This window comes from Mchenga conophoros, linkage group LG9 (assembly GCF_057382185.1).
Source record: "Mchenga conophoros isolate Kocher_MC1m ecotype Shallow Benthic linkage group LG9, M_conophoros_male_GT1.1, whole genome shotgun sequence".
NCBI lineage: Eukaryota > Metazoa > Chordata > Actinopteri > Cichliformes > Cichlidae > Mchenga > Mchenga conophoros.
The window spans coordinates 6,912,349-6,940,133 of record NC_140534.1 but is presented as its reverse complement, the minus strand read 5'-3'; positions in this window follow the sequence as shown (position 1 = coordinate 6,940,133).

Genomic DNA, 27,785 nt, shown 5'->3' with positions numbered 1-27,785 from the left:
GAAAGCGTTTTTGTACAACTTCATATAAATAGCTGTAACTTTTGATAGAAGACTCGGATACACATGTTTATGGCTTTATCTTATAGAACTCAAGGTCCCCGTGCTGGGAAAACAGGATTTGCAGCTGTTTGAGCTAAGATTTTCAAGTTATACACATAATGAAAACCTATACTTTGTTTCGGTCGAGTTCCCCATTCAAATGCATGTAATAGTCAGAAACGCACTGTCTTGGCGAAATAAAGCGTTTTTGTACAACTTCATATAAATAGCTGTAACTTTTGATAGAAGACTCGGATACACATGTTTATGGCTTTATCTTATAGAACTCAAGGTCCCCGTGCTGGGAAAACAGGTTTTGCAGCTGTTTGAGCTAAGATTTCCAAGTTATACACATAATGAAAACCTATACTTTGTTTCGCTCGAGTTCCCCATTCAAATGCATGTAACAGTGACAAGCGCACTGTCTTGGCGAAAGAAAGCGTTTTTGTACAACTTCATATAAATAGCTGTAACTTTTGATAGAAGACTCAGACAAACATGTTTATGGCTTTATCTTATAGAACTCAAGGTCCCCGTGCTGGGAAAACAGGATTTGCAGCTGTTTGAGCTAAGATTTTCAAGTTATACACATAATGAAAACCTATACTTTGTTTCGGTCGAGTTCCCCATTCAAATGCATGTAACAGTGACAAACGCACTGTCTTGGCGAAAGAAAGCGTTTTTGTACAACTTCATATAAATAGCTGTAACTTTTGATAGAAGACTCGGATACACATGTTTATGGCTTTATCTTATAGAACTCAAGGTCCCCGTGCTGGGAAAACAGGATTTGCAGCTGTTTGAGCTAAGATTTTCAAGTTATACACATAATGAAAACCTATACTTTGTTTCGGTCGAGTTCCCCATTCAAATGCATGTAATAGTCAGAAACGCACTGTCTTGGCGAAATAAAGCGTTTTTGTACAACTTCATATAAATAGCTGTAACTTTTGATAGAAGACTCGGATACACATGTTTATGGCTTTATCTTATAGAACTCAAGGTCCCCGTGCTGGGAAAACAGGTTTTGCAGCTGTTTGAGCTAAGATTTCCAAGTTATACACATAATGAAAACCTATACTTTGTTTCGCTCGAGTTCCCCATTCAAATGCATGTAACAGTGACAAGCGCACTGTCTTGGCGAAAGAAAGCGTTTTTGTACAACTTCATATAAATAGCTGTAACTTTTGATAGAAGACTCAGACAAACATGTTTATGGCTTTATCTTATAGAACTCAAGGTCCCCGTGCTGGGAAAACAGGATTTGCAGCTGTTTGAGCTAAGATTTTCAAGTTATACACATAATGAAAACCTATACTTTGTTTCGGTCGAGTTCCCCATTCAAATGCATGTAACAGTGACAAACGCACTGTCTTGGCGAAAGAAAGCGTTTTTGTACAACTTCATATAAATAGCTGTAACTTTTGATAGAAGACTCGGATACACATGTTTATGGCTTTATCTTATAGAACTCAAGGTCCCCGTGCTGGGAAAACAGGATTTGCAGCTGTTTGAGCTAAGATTTTCAAGTTATACACATAATGAAAACCTATACTTTGTTTCGGTCGAGTTCCCCATTCAAATGCATGTAATAGTCAGAAACGCACTGTCTTGGCGAAATAAAGCGTTTTTGTACAACTTCATATAAATAGCTGTAACTTTTGATAGAAGACTCGGATACACATGTTTATGGCTTTATCTTATAGAACTCAAGGTCCCCGTGCTGGGAAAACAGGTTTTGCAGCTGTTTGAGCTAAGATTTCCAAGTTATACACATAATGAAAACCTATACTTTGTTTCGGTCGAGTTCCCCATTCAAATGCATGTAACAGTGACAAACGCACTGTCTTGGCGAAAGAAAGCGTTTTTGAACAACTTCATATAAATAGCTGTAACTTTTGATAGAAGACTCAGACAAACATGTTTATGGCTTTATCTTATAGAACTCAAGGTCCCCGTGCTGGGAAACCAGGTTTTGCAGCTGTTTGAGCTAAGATTTCCAAGTTATACACATAATGAAAACCTATACTTTGTTTCGCTCGAGTTCCCCATTCAAATGCATGTAACAGTGACAAACGCACTGTCTTGGCGAAAGAAAGCGTTTTTGTACAACTTCATATAAATCGCTGTAACTTTTGATAGAAGACTCGGATACACATGTTTATGGCTTTATCTTATAGAACTCAAGGTCCCCGTGCTGGGAAAACAGGATTTGCAGCTGTTTGAGCTAAGATTTTCAAGTTATACACATAATGAAAACCTATACTTTGTTTCGGTCGAGTTCCCCATTCAAATGCATGTAACAGTGACAAACGCACTGTCTTGGCGAAAGAAAGCGTTTTTGTACAACTTCATATAAATAGCTGTAACTTTTGATAGAAGACTCAGACAAACATGTTTATGGCTTTATCTTATAGAACTAAAGGTCCCCGTGCTGGGAAACCAGGTTTTGCAGCTGTTTGAGCTAAGATTTCCAAGTTATACACATAATGAAAACCTATACTTTGTTTCGCTCGAGTTCCCCATTCAAATGCATGTAACAGTGACAAACGCACTGTCTTGGCGAAAGAAAGCGTTTTTGTACAACTTCATATAAATAGCTGTAACTTTTGATAGAAGACTCGGATACACATGTTTATGGCTTTATCTTATAGAACTCAAGGTCCCCGTGCTGGGAAAACAGGATTTGCAGCTGTTTGAGCTAAGATTTCCAAGTTATACACATAATGAAAACCTATACTTTGTTTCGCTCGAGTTCCCCATTCAAATGCATGTAACAGTGACAAGCGCACTGTCTTGGCGAAAGAAAGCGTTTTTGTACAACTTCATATAAATAGCTGTAACTTTTGATAGAAGACTCAGACAAACATGTTTATGGCTTTATCTTATAGAACTCAAGGTCCCCGTGCTGGGAAAACAGGATTTGCAGCTGTTTGAGCTAAGATTTTCAAGTTATACACATAATGAAAACCTATACTTTGTTTCGCTCGAGTTCCCCATTCAAATGCATGTAACAGTGACAAACGCACTGTCTTGGCGAAAGAAAGCGTTTTTGTACAACTTCATATAAATAGCTGTAACTTTTGATAGAAGACTCAGACAAACATGTTTATGGCTTTATCTTATAGAACTCAAGGTCCCCGTGCTGGGAAACCAGGTTTTGCAGCTGTTTGAGCTAAGATTTCCAAGTTATACACATAATGAAAACCTATACTTTGTTTCGCTCGAGTTCCCCATTCAAATGCATGTAACAGTGACAAACGCACTGTCTTGGCGAAAGAAAGCGTTTTTGTACAACTTCATATAAATCGCTGTAACTTTTGATAGAAGACTCGGATACACATGTTTATGGCTTTATCTTATAGAACTCAAGGTCCCCGTGCTGGGAAAACAGGATTTGCAGCTGTTTGAGCTAAGATTTTCAAGTTATACACATAATGAAAACCTATACTTTGTTTCGGTCGAGTTCCCCATTCAAATGCATGTAACAGTGACAAACGCACTGTCTTGGCGAAAGAAAGCGTTTTTGTACAACTTCATATAAATAGCTGTAACTTTTGATAGAAGACTCGGATACACATGTTTATGGCTTTATCTTATAGAACTCAAGGTCCCCGTGCTGGGAAAACAGGATTTGCAGCTGTTTGAGCTAAGATTTTCAAGTTATACACATAATGAAAACCTATACTTTGTTTCGGTCGAGTTCCCCATTCAAATGCATGTAACAGTGACAAACGCACTGTCTTGGCGAAAGAAAGCGTTTTTGTACAACTTCATATAAATAGCTGTAACTTTTGATAGAAGACTCGGATACACATGTTTATGGCTTTATCTTATAGAACTCAAGGTCCCCGTGCTGGGAAAACAGGATTTGCAGCTGTTTGAGCTAAGATTTTCAAGTTATACACATAATGAAAACCTATACTTTGTTTCGGTCGAGTTCCCCATTCAAATGCATGTAATAGTCAGAAACGCACTGTCTTGGCGAAATAAAGCGTTTTTGTACAACTTCATATAAATAGCTGTAACTTTTGATAGAAGACTCGGATACACATGTTTATGGCTTTATCTTATAGAACTCAAGGTCCCCGTGCTGGGAAAACAGGTTTTGCAGCTGTTTGAGCTAAGATTTCCAAGTTATACACATAATGAAAACCTATACTTTGTTTCGCTCGAGTTCCCCATTCAAATGCATGTAACAGTGACAAGCGCACTGTCTTGGCGAAAGAAAGCGTTTTTGTACAACTTCATATAAATAGCTGTAACTTTTGATAGAAGACTCAGACAAACATGTTTATGGCTTTATCTTATAGAACTCAAGGTCCCCGTGCTGGGAAAACAGGATTTGCAGCTGTTTGAGCTAAGATTTTCAAGTTATACACATAATGAAAACCTATACTTTGTTTCGGTCGAGTTCCCCATTCAAATGCATGTAACAGTGACAAACGCACTGTCTTGGCGAAAGAAAGCGTTTTTGAACAACTTCATATAAATCGCTGTAACTTTTGATAGAAGACTCAGACAAACATGTTTATGGCTTTATCTTATAGAACTCAAGGTCCCCGTGCTGGGAAACCAGGTTTTGCAGCTGTTTGAGCTAAGATTTCCAAGTTATACACATAATGAAAACCTATACTTTGTTTCGCTCGAGTTCCCCATTCAAATGCATGTAACAGTGACAAACGCACTGTCTTGGCGAAAGAAAGCGTTTTTGTACAACTTCATATAAATCGCTGTAACTTTTGATAGAAGACTCGGATACACATGTTTATGGCTTTATCTTATAGAACTCAAGGTCCCCGTGCTGGGAAAACAGGATTTGCAGCTGTTTGAGCTAAGATTTTCAAGTTATACACATAATGAAAACCTATACTTTGTTTCGGTCGAGTTCCCCATTCAAATGCATGTAACAGTGACAAACGCACTGTCTTGGCGAAAGAAAGCGTTTTTGTACAACTTCATATAAATAGCTGTAACTTTTGATAGAAGACTCGGATACACATGTTTATGGCTTTATCTTATAGAACTCAAGGTCCCCGTGCTGGGAAAACAGGATTTGCAGCTGTTTGAGCTAAGATTTCCAAGTTATACACATAATGAAAACCTATACTTTGTTTCGCTCGAGTTCCCCATTCAAATGCATGTAACAGTGACAAGCGCACTGTCTTGGCGAAAGAAAGCGTTTTTGTACAACTTCATATAAATAGCTGTAACTTTTGATAGAAGACTCAGACAAACATGTTTATGGCTTTATCTTATAGAACTCAAGGTCCCCGTGCTGGGAAAACAGGATTTGCAGCTGTTTGAGCTAAGATTTTCAAGTTATACACATAATGAAAACCTATACTTTGTTTCGGTCGAGTTCCCCATTCAAATGCATGTAACAGTGACAAACGCACTGTCTTGGCGAAAGAAAGCGTTTTTGAACAACTTCATATAAATAGCTGTAACTTTTGATAGAAGACTCAGACAAACATGTTTATGGCTTTATCTTATAGAACTCAAGGTCCCCGTGCTGGGAAAACAGGATTTGCAGCTGTTTGAGCTAAGATTTCCAAGTTATACACATAATGAAAACCTATACTTTGTTTCGCTCGAGTTCCCCATTCAAATGCATGTAACAGTGACAAACGCACTGTCTTGGCGAAAGAAAGCGTTTTTGTACAACTTCATATAAATCGCTGTAACTTTTGATAGAAGACTCGGATACACATGTTTATGGCTTTATCTTATAGAACTCAAGGTCCCCGTGCTGGGAAAACAGGATTTGCAGCTGTTTGAGCTAAGATTTTCAAGTTATACACATAATGAAAACCTATACTTTGTTTCGGTCGAGTTCCCCATTCAAATGCATGTAACAGTGACAAACGCACTGTCTTGGCGAAAGAAAGCGTTTTTGAACAACTTCATATAAATAGCTGTAACTTTTGATAGAAGACTCAGACAAACATGTTTATGGCTTTATCTTATAGAACTCAAGGTCCCCGTGCTGGGAAACCAGGTTTTGCAGCTGTTTGAGCTAAGATTTCCAAGTTATACACATAATGAAAACCTATACTTTGTTTCGCTCGAGTTCCCCATTCAAATGCATGTAACAGTGACAAACGCACTGTCTTGGCGAAAGAAAGCGTTTTTGTACAACTTCATATAAATCGCTGTAACTTTTGATAGAAGACTCGGATACACATGTTTATGGCTTTATCTTATAGAACTCAAGGTCCCCGTGCTGGGAAAACAGGTTTTGCAGCTGTTTGAGCTAAGATTTCCAAGTTATACACATAATGAAAACCTATACTTTGTTTCGCTCGAGTTCCCCATTCAAATGCATGTAACAGTGACAAGCGCACTGTCTTGGCGAAAGAAAGCGTTTTTGTACAACTTCATATAAATAGCTGTAACTTTTGATAGAAGACTCAGACAAACATGTTTATGGCTTTATCTTATAGAACTCAAGGTCCCCGTGCTGGGAAAACAGGATTTGCAGCTGTTTGAGCTAAGATTTTCAAGTTATACACATAATGAAAACCTATACTTTGTTTCGGTCGAGTTCCCCATTCAAATGCATGTAACAGTGACAAACGCACTGTCTTGGCGAAAGAAAGCGTTTTTGAACAACTTCATATAAATAGCTGTAACTTTTGATAGAAGACTCAGACAAACATGTTTATGGCTTTATCTTATAGAACTCAAGGTCCCCGTGCTGGGAAACCAGGTTTTGCAGCTGTTTGAGCTAAGATTTCCAAGTTATACACATAATGAAAACCTATACTTTGTTTCGCTCGAGTTCCCCATTCAAATGCATGTAACAGTGACAAACGCACTGTCTTGGCGAAAGAAAGCGTTTTTGTACAACTTCATATAAATCGCTGTAACTTTTGATAGAAGACTCGGATACACATGTTTATGGCTTTATCTTATAGAACTCAAGGTCCCCGTGCTGGGAAAACAGGATTTGCAGCTGTTTGAGCTAAGATTTTCAAGTTATACACATAATGAAAACCTATACTTTGTTTCGGTCGAGTTCCCCATTCAAATGCATGTAACAGTGACAAACGCACTGTCTTGGCGAAAGAAAGCGTTTTTGTACAACTTCATATAAATAGCTGTAACTTTTGATAGAAGACTCAGACAAACATGTTTATGGCTTTATCTTATAGAACTAAAGGTCCCCGTGCTGGGAAACCAGGTTTTGCAGCTGTTTGAGCTAAGATTTCCAAGTTATACACATAATGAAAACCTATACTTTGTTTCGCTCGAGTTCCCCATTCAAATGCATGTAACAGTGACAAACGCACTGTCTTGGCGAAAGAAAGCGTTTTTGTACAACTTCATATAAATCGCTGTAACTTTTGATAGAAGACTCGGATACACATGTTTATGGCTTTATCTTATAGAACTCAAGGTCCCCGTGCTGGGAAAACAGGATTTGCAGCTGTTTGAGCTAAGATTTTCAAGTTATACACATAATGAAAACCTATACTTTGTTTCGGTCGAGTTCCCCATTCAAATGCATGTAACAGTGACAAACGCACTGTCTTGGCGAAAGAAAGCGTTTTTGTACAACTTCATATAAATAGCTGTAACTTTTGATAGAAGACTCAGACAAACATGTTTATGGCTTTATCTTATAGAACTAAAGGTCCCCGTGCTGGGAAACCAGGTTTTGCAGCTGTTTGAGCTAAGATTTCCAAGTTATACACATAATGAAAACCTATACTTTGTTTCGGTCGAGTGCCCCATTCAAATGCATGTAACAGTGACAAACGCACTGTCTTGGCGAAATAAAGCGTTTTTGTACAACTTCATATAAATAGCTGTAACTTTTGATAGAAGACTCGGATACACATGTTTATGGCTTTATCTTATAGAACTCAAGGTCCCCGTGCTGGGAAAACAGGATTTGCAGCTGTTTGAGCTAAGATTTTCAAGTTATACACATAATGAAAACCTATACTTTGTTTCGGTCGAGTTCCCCATTCAAATGCATGTAACAGTGACAAACGCACTGTCTTGGCGAAAGAAAGCGTTTTTGTACAACTTCATATAAATAGCTGTAACTTTTGATAGAAGACTCGGATACACATGTTTATGGCTTTATCTTATAGAACTCAAGGTCCCCGTGCTGGGAAAACAGGATTTGCAGCTGTTTGAGCTAAGATTTCCAAGTTATACACATAATGAAAACCTATACTTTGTTTCGCTCGAGTTCCCCATTCAAATGCATGTAACAGTGACAAGCGCACTGTCTTGGCGAAAGAAAGCGTTTTTGTACAACTTCATATAAATAGCTGTAACTTTTGATAGAAGACTCAGACAAACATGTTTATGGCTTTATCTTATAGAACTCAAGGTCCCCGTGCTGGGAAAACAGGATTTGCAGCTGTTTGAGCTAAGATTTTCAAGTTATACACATAATGAAAACCTATACTTTGTTTCGCTCGAGTTCCCCATTCAAATGCATGTAACAGTGACAAACGCACTGTCTTGGCGAAAGAAAGCGTTTTTGAACAACTTCATATAAATAGCTGTAACTTTTGATAGAAGACTCAGACAAACATGTTTATGGCTTTATCTTATAGAACTCAAGGTCCCCGTGCTGGGAAACCAGGTTTTGCAGCTGTTTGAGCTAAGATTTCCAAGTTATACACATAATGAAAACCTATACTTTGTTTCGCTCGAGTTCCCCATTCAAATGCATGTAACAGTGACAAACGCACTGTCTTGGCGAAAGAAAGCGTTTTTGTACAACTTCATATAAATCGCTGTAACTTTTGATAGAAGACTCGGATACACATGTTTATGGCTTTATCTTATAGAACTCAAGGTCCCCGTGCTGGGAAAACAGGATTTGCAGCTGTTTGAGCTAAGATTTTCAAGTTATACACATAATGAAAACCTATACTTTGTTTCGGTCGAGTTCCCCATTCAAATGCATGTAACAGTGACAAACGCACTGTCTTGGCGAAAGAAAGCGTTTTTGTACAACTTCATATAAATAGCTGTAACTTTTGATAGAAGACTCGGATACACATGTTTATGGCTTTATCTTATAGAACTCAAGGTCCCTGTGCTGGGAAACCAGGATTTGCAGCTGTTTGAGCTAAGATTTTCAAGTTATACACATAATGAAAACCTATACTTTGTTTCGGTCGAGTTCCCCATTCAAATGCATGTAATAGTCAGAAACGCACTGTCTTGGCGAAATAAAGCGTTTTTGTACAACTTCATATAAATAGCTGTAACTTTTGATAGAAGACTCGGATACACATGTTTATGGCTTTATCTTATAGAACTCAAGGTCCCCGTGCTGGGAAAACAGGTTTTGCAGCTGTTTGAGCTAAGATTTCCAAGTTATACACATAATGAAAACCTATACTTTGTTTCGCTCGAGTTCCCCATTCAAATGCATGTAACAGTGACAAGCGCACTGTCTTGGCGAAAGAAAGCGTTTTTGTACAACTTCATATAAATAGCTGTAACTTTTGATAGAAGACTCAGACAAACATGTTTATGGCTTTATCTTATAGAACTCAAGGTCCCCGTGCTGGGAAAACAGGATTTGCAGCTGTTTGAGCTAAGATTTTCAAGTTATACACATAATGAAAACCTATACTTTGTTTCGGTCGAGTTCCCCATTCAAATGCATGTAACAGTGACAAACGCACTGTCTTGGCGAAAGAAAGCGTTTTTGAACAACTTCATATAAATAGCTGTAACTTTTGATAGAAGACTCAGACAAACATGTTTATGGCTTTATCTTATAGAACTCAAGGTCCCCGTGCTGGGAAACCAGGTTTTGCAGCTGTTTGAGCTAAGATTTCCAAGTTATACACATAATGAAAACCTATACTTTGTTTCGCTCGAGTTCCCCATTCAAATGCATGTAACAGTGACAAACGCACTGTCTTGGCGAAAGAAAGCGTTTTTGTACAACTTCATATAAATCGCTGTAACTTTTGATAGAAGACTCGGATACACATGTTTATGGCTTTATCTTATAGAACTCAAGGTCCCCGTGCTGGGAAAACAGGATTTGCAGCTGTTTGAGCTAAGATTTTCAAGTTATACACATAATGAAAACCTATACTTTGTTTCGGTCGAGTTCCCCATTCAAATGCATGTAACAGTGACAAACGCACTGTCTTGGCGAAAGAAAGCGTTTTTGTACAACTTCATATAAATAGCTGTAACTTTTGATAGAAGACTCGGATATACATGTTTATGGCTTTATCTTATAGAACTCAAGGTCCCCGTGCTGGGAAACCAGGATTTGCAGCTGTTTGAGCTAAGATTTTCAAGTTATACACATAATGAAAACCTATACTTTGTTTCGGTCGAGTTCCCCATTCAAATGCATGTAATAGTCAGAAACGCACTGTCTTGGCGAAATAAAGCGTTTTTGTACAACTTCATATAAATAGCTGTAACTTTTGATAGAAGACTCGGATACACATGTTTATGGCTTTATCTTATAGAACTCAAGGTCCCCGTGCTGGGAAAACAGGTTTTGCAGCTGTTTGAGCTAAGATTTCCAAGTTATACACATAATGAAAACCTATACTTTGTTTCGGTCGAGTTTCCCATTCAAATGCATGTAACAGTGACAAGCGCACTGTCTTGGCGAAAGAAAGCGTTTTTGTACAACTTCATATAAATAGCTGTAACTTTTGATAGAAGACTCAGACAAACATGTTTATGGCTTTATCTTATAGAACTCAAGGTCCCCGTGCTGGGAAAACAGGATTTGCAGCTGTTTGAGCTAAGATTTTCAAGTTATACACATAATGAAAACCTATACTTTGTTTCGGTCGAGTTCCCCATTCAAATGCATGTAACAGTGACAAACGCACTGTCTTGGCGAAAGAAAGCGTTTTTGAACAACTTCATATAAATAGCTGTAACTTTTGATAGAAGACTCAGACAAACATGTTTATGGCTTTATCTTATAGAACTCAAGGTCCCCGTGCTGGGAAACCAGGTTTTGCAGCTGTTTGAGCTAAGATTTCCAAGTTATACACATAATGAAAACCTATACTTTGTTTCGGTCGAGTTCCCCATTCAAATGCATGTAACAGTGACAAACGCACTGTCTTGGCGAAAGAAAGCGTTTTTGTACAACTTCATATAAATCGCTGTAACTTTTGATAGAAGACTCGGATACACATGTTTATGGCTTTATCTTATAGAACTCAAGGTCCCCGTGCTGGGAAAACAGGATTTGCAGCTGTTTGAGCTAAGATTTTCAAGTTATACACATAATGAAAACCTATACTTTGTTTCGGTCGAGTTCCCCATTCAAATGCATGTAACAGTGACAAACGCACTGTCTTGGCGAAAGAAAGCGTTTTTGTACAACTTCATATAAATAGCTGTAACTTTTGATAGAAGACTCGGATACACATGTTTATGGCTTTATCTTATAGAACTCAAGGTCCCCGTGCTGGGAAAACAGGATTTGCAGCCGTTTGAGCTAAGATTTCCAAGTTATACACATAATGAAAACCTATACTTTGTTTCGGTCAAATTCCCCATTCAAATGCATGTAACAGTGACAAACGCACTGTCTTGGCGAAAGAAAGCGTTTTTGTACAACTTCATATAAATAGCTGTAACTTTTGATAGAAGACTCGGATATACATGTTTATGGCTTTATCTTATAGAACTCAAGGTCCCCGTGCTGGGAAACCAGGATTTGCAGCTGTTTGAGCTAAGATTTTCAAGTTATACACATAATGAAAACCTATACTTTGTTTCGGTCGAGTTCCCCATTCAAATGCATGTAATAGTCAGAAACGCACTGTCTTGGCGAAATAAAGCGTTTTTGTACAACTTCATATAAATAGCTGTAACTTTTGATAGAAGACTCGGATACACATGTTTATGGCTTTATCTTATAGAACTCAAGGTCCCCGTGCTGGGAAAACAGGTTTTGCAGCTGTTTGAGCTAAGATTTCCAAGTTATACACATAATGAAAACCTATACTTTGTTTCGGTCGAGTTTCCCATTCAAATGCATGTAACAGTGACAAGCGCACTGTCTTGGCGAAAGAAAGCGTTTTTGTACAACTTCATATAAATAGCTGTAACTTTTGATAGAAGACTCAGACAAACATGTTTATGGCTTTATCTTATAGAACTCAAGGTCCCCGTGCTGGGAAAACAGGATTTGCAGCTGTTTGAGCTAAGATTTTCAAGTTATACACATAATGAAAACCTATACTTTGTTTCGGTCGAGTTCCCCATTCAAATGCATGTAACAGTGACAAACGCACTGTCTTGGCGAAAGAAAGCGTTTTTGAACAACTTCATATAAATAGCTGTAACTTTTGATAGAAGACTCAGACAAACATGTTTATGGCTTTATCTTATAGAACTCAAGGTCCCCGTGCTGGGAAACCAGGTTTTGCAGCTGTTTGAGCTAAGATTTCCAAGTTATACACATAATGAAAACCTATACTTTGTTTCGCTCGAGTTCCCCATTCAAATGCATGTAACAGTGACAAACGCACTGTCTTGGCGAAAGAAAGCGTTTTTGTACAACTTCATATAAATCGCTGTAACTTTTGATAGAAGACTCGGATACACATGTTTATGGCTTTATCTTATAGAACTCAAGGTCCCCGTGCTGGGAAAACAGGATTTGCAGCTGTTTGAGCTAAGATTTTCAAGTTATACACATAATGAAAACCTATACTTTGTTTCGCTCGAGTTCCCCATTCAAATGCATGTAACAGTGACAAACGCACTGTCTTGGCGAAAGAAAGCGTTTTTGTACAACTTCATATAAATAGCTGTAACTTTTGATAGAAGACTCGGATACACATGTTTATGGCTTTATCTTATAGAACTCAAGGTCCCCGTGCTGGGAAAACAGGATTTGCAGCCGTTTGAGCTAAGATTTTCAAGTTATACACATAATGAAAACCTATACTTTGTTTCGGTCGAGTTCCCCATTCAAATGCATGTAACAGTGACAAACGCACTGTCTTGGCGAAAGAAAGCGTTTTTGTACAACTTCATATAAATAGCTGTAACTTTTGATAGAAGACTCGGATACACATGTTTATGGCTTTATCTTATAGAACTCAAGGTCCCCGTGCTGGGAAACCAGGATTTGCAGCTGTTTGAGCTAAGATTTTCAAGTTATACACATAATGAAAACCTATACTTTGTTTCGGTCGAGTTCCCCATTCAAATGCATGTAATAGTCAGAAACGCACTGTCTTGGCGAAATAAAGCGTTTTTGTACAACTTCATATAAATAGCTGTAACTTTTGATAGAAGACTCGGATACACATGTTTATGGCTTTATCTTATAGAACTCAAGGTCCCCGTGCTGGGAAAACAGGATTTGCAGCCGTTTGAGCTAAGATTTTCAAGTTATACACATAATGAAAACCTATACTTTGTTTCGGTCGAGTTCCCCATTCAAATGCATGTAACAGTGACAAACGCACTGTCTTGGCGAAAGAAAGCGTTTTTGTACAACTTCATATAAATAGCTGTAACTTTTGATAGAAGACTCGGATACACATGTTTATGGCTTTATCTTATAGAACTCAAGGTCCCCGTGCTGGGAAAACAGGATTTGCAGCTGTTTGAGCTAAGATTTTCAAGTTATACACATAATGAAAACCTATACTTTGTTTCGGTCGAGTTCCCCATTCAAATGCATGTAATAGTCAGAAACGCACTGTCTTGGCGAAAGAAAGCGTTTTTGTACAACTTCATATAAATCGCTGTAACCTTTGATAGAAGACTCGGATACACATGTTTATGGCTTTATCTTATAGAACTCAAGGTCCCCGTGCTGGGAAAACAGGATTTGCAGCCGTTTGAGCTAAGATTTTCAAGTTATACACATAATGAAAACCTATACTTTGTTTCGGTCGAGTTCCCCATTCAAATGCATGTAACAGTGACAAACGCACTGTCTTGGCGAAAGAAAGCGTTTTTGTACAACTTCATATAAATAGCTGTAACTTTTGATAGAAGACTCGGATACACATGTTTATGGCTTTATCTTATAGAACTCAAGGTCCCCGTGCTGGGAAAACAGGATTTGCAGCTGTTTGAGCTAAGATTTTCAAGTTATACACATAATGAAAACCTATACTTTGTTTCGGTCGAGTTCCCCATTCAAATGCATGTAATAGTCAGAAACGCACTGTCTTGGCGAAAGAAAGCGTTTTTGTACAACTTCATATAAATCGCTGTAACTTTTGATAGAAGACTCGGATACACATGTTTATGGCTTTATCTTATAGAACTCAAGGTCCCCGTGCTGGGAAAACAGGATTTGCAGCTGTTTGAGCTAAGATTTTCAAGTTATACACATAATGAAAACCTATACTTTGTTTCGGTCGAGTTCCCCATTCAAATGCATGTAACAGTGACAAACGCACTGTCTTGGCGAAAGAAAGCGTTTTTGTACAACTTCATATAAATAGCTGTAACTTTTGATAGAAGACTCGGATACACATGTTTATGGCTTTATCTTATAGAACTCAAGGTCCCCGTGCTGGGAAAACAGGATTTGCAGCTGTTTGAGCTAAGATTTTCAAGTTATACACATAATGAAAACCTATACTTTGTTTCGGTCGAGTTCCCCATTCAAATGCATGTAACAGTGACAAACGCACTGTCTTGGCGAAATAAAGCGTTTTTGTACAACTTCATATAAATAGCTGTAACTTTTGATAGAAGACTCGGATACACATGTTTATGGCTTTATCTTATAGAACTCAAGGTCCCCGTGCTGGGAAAACAGGATTTGCAGCTGTTTGAGCTAAGATTTTCAAGTTATACACATAATGAAAACCTATACTTTGTTTCGGTCGAGTTCCCCATTCAAATGCATGTAACAGTGACAAACGCACTGTCTTGGCGAAAGAAAGCGTTTTTGTACAACTTCATATAAATAGCTGTAACTTTTGATAGAAGACTCAGACAAACATGTTTATGGCTTTATCTTATAGAACTCAAGGTCCCCGTGCTGGGAAAACAGGATTTGCAGCTGTTTGAGCTAAGATTTTCAAGTTATACACATAATGAAAACCTATACTTTGTTTCGGTCGAGTTCCCCATTCAAATGCATGTAACAGTGACAAACGCACTGTCTTGGCGAAAGAAAGCGTTTTTGAACAACTTCATATAAATAGCTGTAACTTTTGATAGAAGACTCAGACAAACATGTTTATGGCTTTATCTTATAGAACTAAAGGTCCCCGTGCTGGGAAACCAGGTTTTGCAGCTGTTTGAGCTAAGATTTCCAAGTTATACACATAATGAAAACCTATACTTTGTTTCGCTCGAGTTCCCCATTCAAATGCATGTAACAGTGACAAACGCACTGTCTTGGCGAAAGAAAGCGTTTTTGTACAACTTCATATAAATCGCTGTAACTTTTGATAGAAGACTCGGATACACATGTTTATGGCTTTATCTTATAGAACTCAAGGTCCCCGTGCTGGGAAAACAGGATTTGCAGCTGTTTGAGCTAAGATTTTCAAGTTATACACATAATGAAAACCTATACTTTGTTTCGGTCGAGTTCCCCATTCAAATGCATGTAACAGTGACAAACGCACTGTCTTGGCGAAAGAAAGCGTTTTTGTACAACTTCATATAAATAGCTGTAACTTTTGATAGAAGACTCGGATACACATGTTTATGGCTTTATCTTATAGAACTCAAGGTCCCCGTGCTGGGAAAACAGGATTTGCAGCTGTTTGAGCTAAGATTTTCAAGTTATACACATAATGAAAACCTATACTTTGTTTCGGTCGAGTTCCCCATTCAAATGCATGTAACAGTGACAAACGCACTGTCTTGGCGAAAGAAAGCGTTTTTGTACAACTTCATATAAATAGCTGTAACTTTTGATAGAAGACTCAGACAAACATGTTTATGGCTTTATCTTATAGAACTCAAGGTCCCCGTGCTGGGAAAACAGGATTTGCAGCTGTTTGAGCTAAGATTTTCAAGTTATACACATAATGAAAACCTATACTTTGTTTCGGTCGAGTTCCCCATTCAAATGCATGTAACAGTGACAAACGCACTATCTTGGCGAAAGAAAGCGTTTTTGAACAACTTCATATAAATAGCTGTAACTTTTGATAGAAGACTCAGACAAACATGTTTATGGCTTTATCTTATAGAACTAAAGGTCCCCGTGCTGGGAAACCAGGTTTTGCAGCTGTTTGAGCTAAGATTTCCAAGTTATACACATAATGAAAACCTATACTTTGTTTCGCTCGAGTTCCCCATTCAAATGCATGTAACAGTGACAAACGCACTGTCTTGGCGAAAGAAAGCGTTTTTGTACAACTTCATATAAATCGCTGTAACTTTTGATAGAAGACTCGGATACACATGTTTATGGCTTTATCTTATAGAACTCAAGGTCCCCGTGCTGGGAAAACAGGATTTGCAGCCGTTTGAGCTAAGATTTTCAAGTTATACACATAATGAAAACCTATACTTTGTTTCGGTCGAGTTCCCCATTCAAATGCATGTAACAGTGACAAACGCACTGTCTTGGCGAAAGAAAGCGTTTTTGTACAACTTCATATAAATAGCTGTAACTTTTGATAGAAGACTCGGATACACATGTTTATGGCTTTATCTTATAGAACTCAAGGTCCCCGTGCTGGGAAAACAGGATTTGCAGCTGTTTGAGCTAAGATTTTCAAGTTATACACATAATGAAAACCTATACTTTGTTTCGGTCGAGTTCCCCATTCAAATGCATGTAACAGTGACAAACGCACTGTCTTGGCGAAAGAAAGCGTTTTTGAACAACTTCATATAAATAGCTGTAACTTTTGATAGAAGACTCAGACAAACATGTTTATGGCTTTATCTTATAGAACTAAAGGTCCCCGTGCTGGGAAACCAGGTTTTGCAGCTGTTTGAGCTAATATTTCCAAGTTATACACATAATGAAAACCTATACTTTGTTTCGGTCGAGTTCCCCATTCAAATGCATGTAACAGTGACAAACGCACTGTCTTGGCGAAAGAAAGCGTTTTTGTACAACTTCATATAAATCGCTGTAACTTTTGATAGAAGACTCGGATACACATGTTTATGGCTTTATCTTATAGAACTCAAGGTCCCCGTGCTGGGAAAACAGGATTTGCAGCTGTTTGAGCTAAGATTTTCAAGTTATACACATAATGAAAACCTATACTTTGTTTCGGTCGAGTTCCCCATTCAAATGCATGTAACAGTGACAAACGCACTGTCTTGGCGAAAGAAAGCGTTTTTGTACAACTTCATATAAATAGCTGTAACTTTTGATAGAAGACTCGGATACACATGTTTATGGCTTTATCTTATAGAACTCAAGGTCCCCGTGCTGGGAAAACAGGTTTTGCAGCTGTTTGAGCTAAGATTTTCAAGTTATACACATAATGAAAACCTATACTTTGTTTCGGTCGAGTTCCCCATTCAAATGCATGTAACAGTGACAAACGCACTGTCTTGGCGAAATAAAGCGTTTTTGTACAACTTGATATAAATAGCTGTAACTTTTGATAGAAGACTCGGATACACATGTTTATGGCTTTATCTTATAGAACTCAAGGTCCCCGTGCTGGGAAAACAGGATTTGCAGCTGTTTGAGCTAAGATTTTCAAGTTATACACATAATGAAAACCTATACTTTGTTTCGGTCGAGTTCCCCATTCAAATGCATGTAACAGTGACAAACGCACTGTCTTGGCGAAAGAAAGCGTTTTTGTACAACTTCATATAAATAGCTGTAACTTTTGATAGAAGACTCGGATACACATGTTTATGGCTTTATCTTATAGAACTCAAGGTCCCCGTGCTGGGAAAACAGGATTTGCAGCCGTTTGAGCTAAGATTTTCAAGTTATACACATAATGAAAACCTATACTTTGTTTCGGTCGAGTTCCCCATTCAAATGCATGTAACAGTGAGAAACACACTGTCTTGGCGAAAGAAAGCGTTTTTGTACAACTTCATATAAATAGCTGTAACTTTTGATAGAAGACTCGGATACACATGTTTATGGCTTTATCTTATAGAACTCAAGGTCCCCGTGCTGGGAAACCAGGATTTGCAGCCGTTTGAGCTAAGATTTTCAAGTTATACACATAATGAAAACCTATACTTTGTTTCGGTCGAGTTCCCCATTCAAATGCATGTAATAGTCAGAAACGCACTGTCTTGGCGAAATAAAGCGTTTTTGTACAACTTCATATAAATAGCTGTAACTTTTGATAGAAGACTCGGATACACATGTTTATGGCTTTATCTTATAGAACTCAAGGTCCCCGTGCTGGGAAAACAGGATTTGCAGCTGTTTGAGCTAAGATTTTCAAGTTATACACATAATGAAAACCTATACTTTGTTTCGGTCGAGTTCCCCATTCAAATGCATGTAACAGTGACAAACGCACTGTCTTGGCGAAAGAAAGCGTTTTTGTACAACTTCATATAAATAGCTGTAACTTTTGATAGAAGACTCGGATACACATGTTTATGGCTTTATCTTATAGAACTCAAGGTCCCCGTGCTGGGAAACCAGGATTTGCAGCTGTTTGAGCTAAGATGTCCAAGTTATACACATAATGAAAACCTATACTTTGTTTCGGTCGAGTTCCCCATTCAAATGCATGTAACAGTGACAAACGCACTGTCTTGGCGAAATAAAGCGTTTTTGTACAACTTCATATAAATAGCTGTAACTTTTGATAGAAGACTCAGACAAACATGTTTATGGCTTTATCTTATAGAACTAAAGGTCCCCGTGCTGGGAAAACAGGTTTTGCAGCTGTTTGAGCTAAAATTTCCAAGTTATACACATAATGAAAACCTATACTTTGTTTCGCTCGAGTTCCCCATTCAAATGCATGTAACAGTGACAAACGCACTGTCTTGGCGAAAGAAAGTGTTTTTGTACAACTTCATATAAATAGCTGTAACTTTTGATAGAAGACTCGGATACACATGTTTATGGCTTTATCTTATAGAACTCAAGGTCCCCGTGCTGGGAAAACAGGATTTGCAGCTGTTTGAGCTAAGATTTTCAAGTTATACACATAATGAAAACCTATACTTTGTTTCGGTCGAGTTCCCCATTCAAATGCATGTAACAGTGACAAACGCACTGTCTTGGCGAAAGAAAGCGTTTTTGTACAACTTCATATAAATAGCTGTAACTTTTGATAGAAGACTCAGACAAACATGTTTATGGCTTTATCTTATAGAACTCAAGGTCCCCGTGCTGGGAAAACAGGATTTGCAGCTGTTTGAGCTAAGATTTTCAAGTTATACACATAATGAAAACCTATACTTTGTTTCGGTCGAGTTCCCCATTCAAATGCATGTAACAGTGACAAACGCACTATCTTGGCGAAAGAAAGCGTTTTTGAACAACTTCATATAAATAGCTGTAACTTTTGATAGAAGACTCAGACAAACATGTTTATGGCTTTATCTTATAGAACTAAAGGTCCCCGTGCTGGGAAACCAGGTTTTGCAGCTGTTTGAGCTAAGATTTCCAAGTTATACACATAATGAAAACCTATACTTTGTTTCGCTCGAGTTCCCCATTCAAATGCATGTAACAGTGACAAACGCACTGTCTTGGCGAAAGAAAGCGTTTTTGTACAACTTCATATAAATCGCTGTAACTTTTGATAGAAGACTCGGATACACATGTTTATGGCTTTATCTTATAGAACTCAAGGTCCCCGTGCTGGGAAAACAGGATTTGCAGCCGTTTGAGCTAAGATTTTCAAGTTATACACATAATGAAAACCTATACTTTGTTTCGGTCGAGTTCCCCATTCAAATGCATGTAAAAGTGACAAACGCACTGTCTTGGCGAAAGAAAGCGTTTTTGTACAACTTCATATAAATAGCTGTAACTTTTGATAGAAGACTCGGATACACATGTTTATGGCTTTATCTTATAGAACTCAAGGTCCCCGTGCTGGGAAAACAGGATTTGCAGCTGTTTGAGCTAAGATTTTCAAGTTATACACATAATGAAAACCTATACTTTGTTTCGGTCGAGTTCCCCATTCAAATGCATGTAACAGTGACAAACGCACTGTCTTGGCGAAAGAAAGCGTTTTTGAACAACTTCATATAAATAGCTGTAACTTTTGATAGAAGACTCAGACAAACATGTTTATGGCTTTATCTTATAGAACTAAAGGTCCCCGTGCTGGGAAACCAGGTTTTGCAGCTGTTTGAGCTAATATTTCCAAGTTATACACATAATGAAAACCTATACTTTGTTTCGGTCGAGTTCCCCATTCAAATGCATGTAACAGTGACAAACGCACTGTCTTGGCGAAAGAAAGCGTTTTTGTACAACTTCATATAAATCGCTGTAACTTTTGATAGAAGACTCGGATACACATGTTTATGGCTTTATCTTATAGAACTCAAGGTCCCCGTGCTGGGAAAACAGGATTTGCAGCTGTTTGAGCTAAGATTTTCAAGTTATACACATAATGAAAACCTATACTTTGTTTCGGTCGAGTTCCCCATTCAAATGCATGTAACAGTGACAAACGCACTGTCTTGGCGAAAGAAAGCGTTTTTGTACAACTTCATATAAATAGCTGTAACTTTTGATAGAAGACTCGGATACACATGTTTATGGCTTTATCTTATAGAACTCAAGGTCCCCGTGCTGGGAAAACAGGTTTTGCAGCTGTTTGAGCTAAGATTTTCAAGTTATACACATAATGAAAACCTATACTTTGTTTCGGTCGAGTTCCCCATTCAAATGCATGTAACAGTGACAAACGCACTGTCTTGGCGAAATAAAGCGTTTTTGTACAACTTGATATAAATAGCTGTAACTTTTGATAGAAGACTCGGATACACATGTTTATGGCTTTATCTTATAGAACTCAAGGTCCCCGTGCTGGGAAAACAGGATTTGCAGCTGTTTGAGCTAAGATTTTCAAGTTATACACATAATGAAAACCTATACTTTGTTTCGGTCGAGTTCCCCATTCAAATGCATGTAACAGTGACAAACGCACTGTCTTGGCGAAAGAAAGCGTTTTTGTACAACTTCATATAAATAGCTGTAACTTTTGATAGAAGACTCGGATACACATGTTTATGGCTTTATCTTATAGAACTCAAGGTCCCCGTGCTGGGAAAACAGGATTTGCAGCCGTTTGAGCTAAGATTTTCAAGTTATACACATAATGAAAACCTATACTTTGTTTCGGTCGAGTTCCCCATTCAAATGCATGTAACAGTGAGAAACACACTGTCTTGGCGAAAGAAAGCGTTTTTGTACAACTTCATATAAATAGCTGTAACTTTTGATAGAAGACTCGGATACACATGTTTATGGCTTTATCTTATAGAACTCAAGGTCCCCGTGCTGGGAAACCAGGATTTGCAGCCGTTTGAGCTAAGATTTTCAAGTTATACACATAATGAAAACCTATACTTTGTTTCGGTCGAGTTCCCCATTCAAATGCATGTAATAGTCAGAAACGCACTGTCTTGGCGAAATAAAGCGTTTTTGTACAACTTCATATAAATAGCTGTAACTTTTGATAGAAGACTCGGATACACATGTTTATGGCTTTATCTTATAGAACTCAAGGTCCCCGTGCTGGGAAAACAGGATTTGCAGCTGTTTGAGCTAAGATTTTCAAGTTATACACATAATGAAAACCTATACTTTGTTTCGGTCGAGTTCCCCATTCAAATGCATGTAACAGTGACAAACGCACTGTCTTGGCGAAAGAAAGCGTTTTTGTACAACTTCATATAAATAGCTGTAACTTTTGATAGAAGACTCGGATACACATGTTTATGGCTTTATCTTATAGAACTCAAGGTCCCCGTGCTGGGAAACCAGGATTTGCAGCTGTTTGAGCTAAGATGTCCAAGTTATACACATAATGAAAACCTATACTTTGTTTCGGTCGAGTTCCCCATTCAAATGCATGTAACAGTGACAAACGCACTGTCTTGGCGAAATAAAGCGTTTTTGTACAACTTCATATAAATAGCTGTAACTTTTGATAGAAGACTCAGACAAACATGTTTATGGCTTTATCTTATAGAACTAAAGGTCCCCGTGCTGGGAAAACAGGTTTTGCAGCTGTTTGAGCTAAAATTTCCAAGTTATACACATAATGAAAACCTATACTTTGTTTCGCTCGAGTTCCCCATTCAAATGCATGTAACAGTGACAAACGCACTGTCTTGGCGAAAGAAAGTGTTTTTGTACAACTTCATATAAATAGCTGTAACTTTTGATAGAAGACTCGGATACACATGTTTATGGCTTTATCTTATAGAACTCAAGGTCCCCGTGCTGGGAAAACAGGATTTGCAGCTGTTTGAGCTAAGATTTTCAAGTTATACACATAATGAAAACCTATACTTTGTTTCGGTCGAGTTCCCCATTCAAATGCATGTAACAGTGACAAACGCACTGTCTTGGCGAAAGAAAGCGTTTTTGAACAACTTCATATAAATAGCTGTAACTTTTGATAGAAGACTCAGACAAACATGTTTATGGCTTTATCTTATAGAACTAAAGGTCCCCGTGCTGGGAAAACAGGTTTTGCAGCTGTTTGAGCTAAGATTTCCAAGTTATACACATAATGAAAACCTATACTTTGTTTCGCTCGAGTTCCCCATTCAAATGCATGTAACAGTGACAAACGCACTGTCTTGGCGAAAGAAAGCGTTTTTGTACAACTTCATATAAATAGCTGTAACTTTTGATAGAAGACTCAGACAAACATGTTTATGGCTTTATCTTATAGAACTCAAGGTCCCCGTGCTGGGAAACCAGGATTTGCAGCTGTTTGAGCTAAGATTTTCAAGTTATACACATAATGAAAACCTATACTTTGTTTCGGTCGAGTTCCCCATTCAAATGCATGTAACAGTGACAAACGCACTGTCTTGGCGAAAGAAAGCGTTTTTGTACAACTTCATATAAATAGCTGTAACTTTTGATAGAAGACTCAGACAAACATGTTTATGGCTTTATCTTATAGAACTCAAGGTCCCCGTGCTGGGAAACCAGGATTTGCAGCTGTTTGAGCTAAGATTTTCAAGTTATACACATAATGAAAACCTATACTTTGTTTCGGTCGAGTTCCCCATTCAAATGCATGTAACAGTGACAAACGCACTGTCTTGGCGAAAGAAAGCGTTTTTGTACAACTTGATATAAATAGCTGTAACTTTTGATAGAAGACTCAGACAAACATGTTTATGGCTTTATCTTATAGACCTCAAGGTCCCCGTGCTGGGAAAACAGGATTTGCAGCTGTTTGAGCTAAGATTTTCAAGTTATACACATAATGAAAACCTATACTTTGTTTCGGTCGAGTTCCCCATTCAAATGCATGTAACAGTGACAAACGCACTGTCTTGGCGAAAGAAAGCGTTTTTGAACAACTTCATATAAATAGCTGTAACTTTTGATAGAAGACTCAGACAAACATGTTTATGGCTTTATCTTATAGAACTAAAGGTCCCCGTGCTGGGAAACCAGGTTTTGCAGCTGTTTGAGCTAAGATTTCCAAGTTATACACATAATGAAAACCTATACTTTGTTTCGCTCGAGTTCCCCATTCAAATGCATGTAACAGTGACAAACGCACTGTCTTGGCGAAAGAAAGCGTTTTTGTACAACTTCATATAAATCGCTGTAACTTTTGATAGAAGACTCGGATACACATGTTTATGGCTTTATCTTATAGAACTCAAGGTCCCCGTGCTGGGAAAACAGGATTTGCAGCTGTTTGAGCTAAGATTTTCAAGTTATACACATAATGAAAACCTATACTTTGTTTCGGTCGAGTTCCCCATTCAAATGCATGTAACAGTGACAAACGCACTGTCTTGGCGAAAGAAAGCGTTTTTGTACAACTTCATATAAATAGCTGTAACTTTTGATAGAAGACTCGGATACACATGTTTATGGCTTTATCTTATAGAACTCAAGGTCCCCGTGCTGGGAAAACAGGTTTTGCAGCTGTTTGAGCTAAGATTTTCAAGTTATACACATAATGAAAACCTATACTTTGTTTCGGTCGAGTTCCCCATTCAAATGCATGTAACAGTGACAAACGCACTGTCTTGGCGAAATAAAGCGTTTTTGTACAACTTGATATAAATAGCTGTAACTTTTGATAGAAGACTCGGATACACATGTTTATGGCTTTATCTTATAGAACTCAAGGTCCCCGTGCTGGGAAAACAGGATTTGCAGCTGTTTGAGCTAAGATTTTCAAGTTATACACATAATGAAAACCTATACTTTGTTTCGGTCGAGTTCCCCATTCAAATGCATGTAACAGTGACAAACGCACTGTCTTGGCGAAAGAAAGCGTTTTTGTACAACTTCATATAAATAGCTGTAACTTTTGATAGAAGACTCGGATACACATGTTTATGGCTTTATCTTATAGAACTCAAGGTCCCCGTGCTGGGAAAACAGGATTTGCAGCCGTTTGAGCTAAGATTTTCAAGTTATACACATAATGAAAACCTATACTTTGTTTCGGTCGAGTTCCCCATTCAAATGCATGTAACAGTGAGAAACACACTGTCTTGGCGAAAGAAAGCGTTTTTGTACAACTTCATATAAATAGCTGTAACTTTTGATAGAAGACTCGGATACACATGTTTATGGCTTTATCTTATAGAACTCAAGGTCCCCGTGCTGGGAAACCAGGATTTGCAGCCGTTTGAGCTAAGATTTTCAAGTTATACACATAATGAAAACCTATACTTTGTTTCGCTCGAGTTCCCCATTCAAATGCATGTAATAGTCAGAAACGCACTGTCTTGGCGAAATAAAGCGTTTTTGTACAACTTGATATAAATAGCTGTAACTTTTGATAGAAGACTCGGATACACATGTTTATGGCTTTATCTTATAGAACTCAAGGTCCCCGTGCTGGGAAAACAGGATTTGCAGCTGTTTGAGCTAAGATTTTCAAGTTATACACATAATGAAAACCTATACTTTGTTTCGGTCGAGTTCCCCATTCAAATGCATGTAACAGTGACAAACGCACTGTCTTGGCGAAATAAAGCGTTTTTGTACAACTTCATATAAATAGCTGTAACTTTTGATAGAAGACTCAGACAAACATGTTTATGGCTTTATCTTATAGAACTAAAGGTCCCCGTGCTGGGAAAACAGGTTTTGCAGCTGTTTGAGCTAAAATTTCCAAGTTATACACATAATGAAAACCTATACTTTGTTTCGCTCGAGTTCCCCATTCAAATGCATGTAACAGTGACAAACGCACTGTCTTGGCGAAAGAAAGTGTTTTTGTACAACTTCATATAAATAGCTGTAACTTTTGATAGAAGACTCGGATACACATGTTTATGGCTTTATCTTATAGAACTCAAGGTCCCCGTGCTGGGAAAACAGGATTTGCAGCTGTTTGAGCTAAGATTTTCAAGTTATACACATAATGAAAACCTATACTTTGTTTCGGTCGAGTTCCCCATTCAAATGCATGTAACAGTGACAAACGCACTGTCTTGGCGAAAGAAAGCGTTTTTGAACAACTTCATATAAATAGCTGTAACTTTTGATAGAAGACTCAGACAAACATGTTTATGGCTTTATCTTATAGAACTAAAGGTCCCCGTGCTGGGAAAACAGGTTTTGCAGCTGTTTGAGCTAAGATTTCCAAGTTATACACATAATGAAAACCTATACTTTGTTTCGCTCGAGTTCCCCATTCAAATGCATGTAACAGTGACAAACGCACTGTCTTGGCGAAAGAAAGCGTTTTTGTACAACTTGATATAAATAGCTGTAACCTTTGATAGAAGACTCAGACAAACATGTTTATGGCTTTATCTTATAGAACTCAAGGTCCCCGTGCTGGGAAAACAGGATTTGCAGCTGTTTGAGCTAAGATTTTCAAGTTATACACATAATGAAAACCTATACTTTGTTTCGGTCGAGTTCCCCATTCAAATGCATGTAACAGTGACAAACGCACTGTCTTGGCGAAAGAAAGCGTTTTTGAACAACTTCATATAAATAGCTGTAACTTTTGATAGAAGACTCAGACAAACATGTTTATGGCTTTATCTTATAGAACTAAAGGTCCCCGTGCTGGGAAAACAGGATTTGCAGCTGTTTGAGCTAAGATGTCCAAGTTATACACATAATGAAAACCTATACTTTGTTTCGGTCGAGTTCCCCATTCAAATGCATGTAATAGTCAGAAACGCACTGTCTTGGCGAAAGAAAGCGTTTTTGTACAACTTGATATAAATAGCTGTAACTTTTGATAGAAGACTCAGACAAACATGTTTATGGCTTTATCTTATAGAACTCAAGGTCCCCGTGCTGGGAAAACAGGATTTGCAGCTGTTTGAGCTAAGATTTTCAAGTTATACACATAATGAAAACCTATACTTTGTTTCGGTCGAGTTCCCCATTCAAATGCATGTAACAGTGACAAACGCACTGTCTTGGCGAAAGAAAGCGTTTTTGAACAACTTCATATAAATAGCTGTAACTTTTGATAGAAGACTCAGACAAACATGTTTATGGCTTTATCTTATAGAACTAAAGGTCCCCGTGCTGGGAAACCAGGATTTGCAGCTGTTTGAGCTAAGATGTCCAAGTTATACACATAATGAAAACCTGTACTTTGTTTCGGTCGAGTTCCCCATTCAAATGCATGTAATAGTCAGAAACGCACTGTCTTGGCGAAATAAAGCGTTTTTGTACAACTTCATATAAATAGCTGTAACTTTTGATAGAAGACTCGGATACACATGTTTATGGCTTTATCTTATAGAACTCAAGGTCCCCGTGCTGGGAAAACAGGTTTTGCAGCTGTTTGAGCTAAGATTTCCAAGTTATACACATAATGAAAACCTATACTTTGTTTCGCTCGAGTTCCCCATTCAAATGCATGTAACAGTGACAAGCGCACTGTCTTGGCGAAAGAAAGCGTTTTTGTACAACTTCATATAAATCGCTGTAACTTTTGATAGAAGACTCAGACAAACATGTTTATGGCTTTATCTTATAGAACTCAAGATCCCCGTGCTGGGAAAGCAGGCTTTGCAGCTGTTTGAGCTAAGATTTTCAAGTTATACACATAATGAAAACCTATACTTTGTTTCGGTCGAGTTCCCCATTCAAATGCATGTAACAGTGACAAACGCACTGTCTTGGCGAAAGAAAGCGTTTTTGAACAACTTCATATAAATAGCTGTAACTTTTGATAGAAGACTCGGATACACATGTTTATGGCTTTATCTTATAGAACTCAAGGTCCCCGTGCTGGGAAAACAGGATTTGCAGCTGTTTGAGCTAAGTTGTCCAAGTTATACACATAATGAAAACCTATACTTTGTTTCGGTCGAGTTCCCCATTCAAATGCATGTAACAGTGACAAACGCACTGTCTTGGCGAAAGAAAGCGTTTTTGTACAACTTCATATAAATAGCTGTAACTTTTGATAGAAGACTCAGACAAACATGTTTATGGCTTTATCTTATAGAACTCAAGATCCCCGTGCTGGGAAAACAGGTTTCGCAGCTGTTTGAGCTAAGATTTTTCAAGTTATACACATAATGAAAACCTATACTTTGTTTCGCTCGAGTTCCCCATTCAAATGCATGTAACAGTGACAAACGCACTGTCTTGGCGAAAGAAAGCGTTTTTGTACAACTTCATATAAATAGCTGTAACTTTTGATAGAAGACTC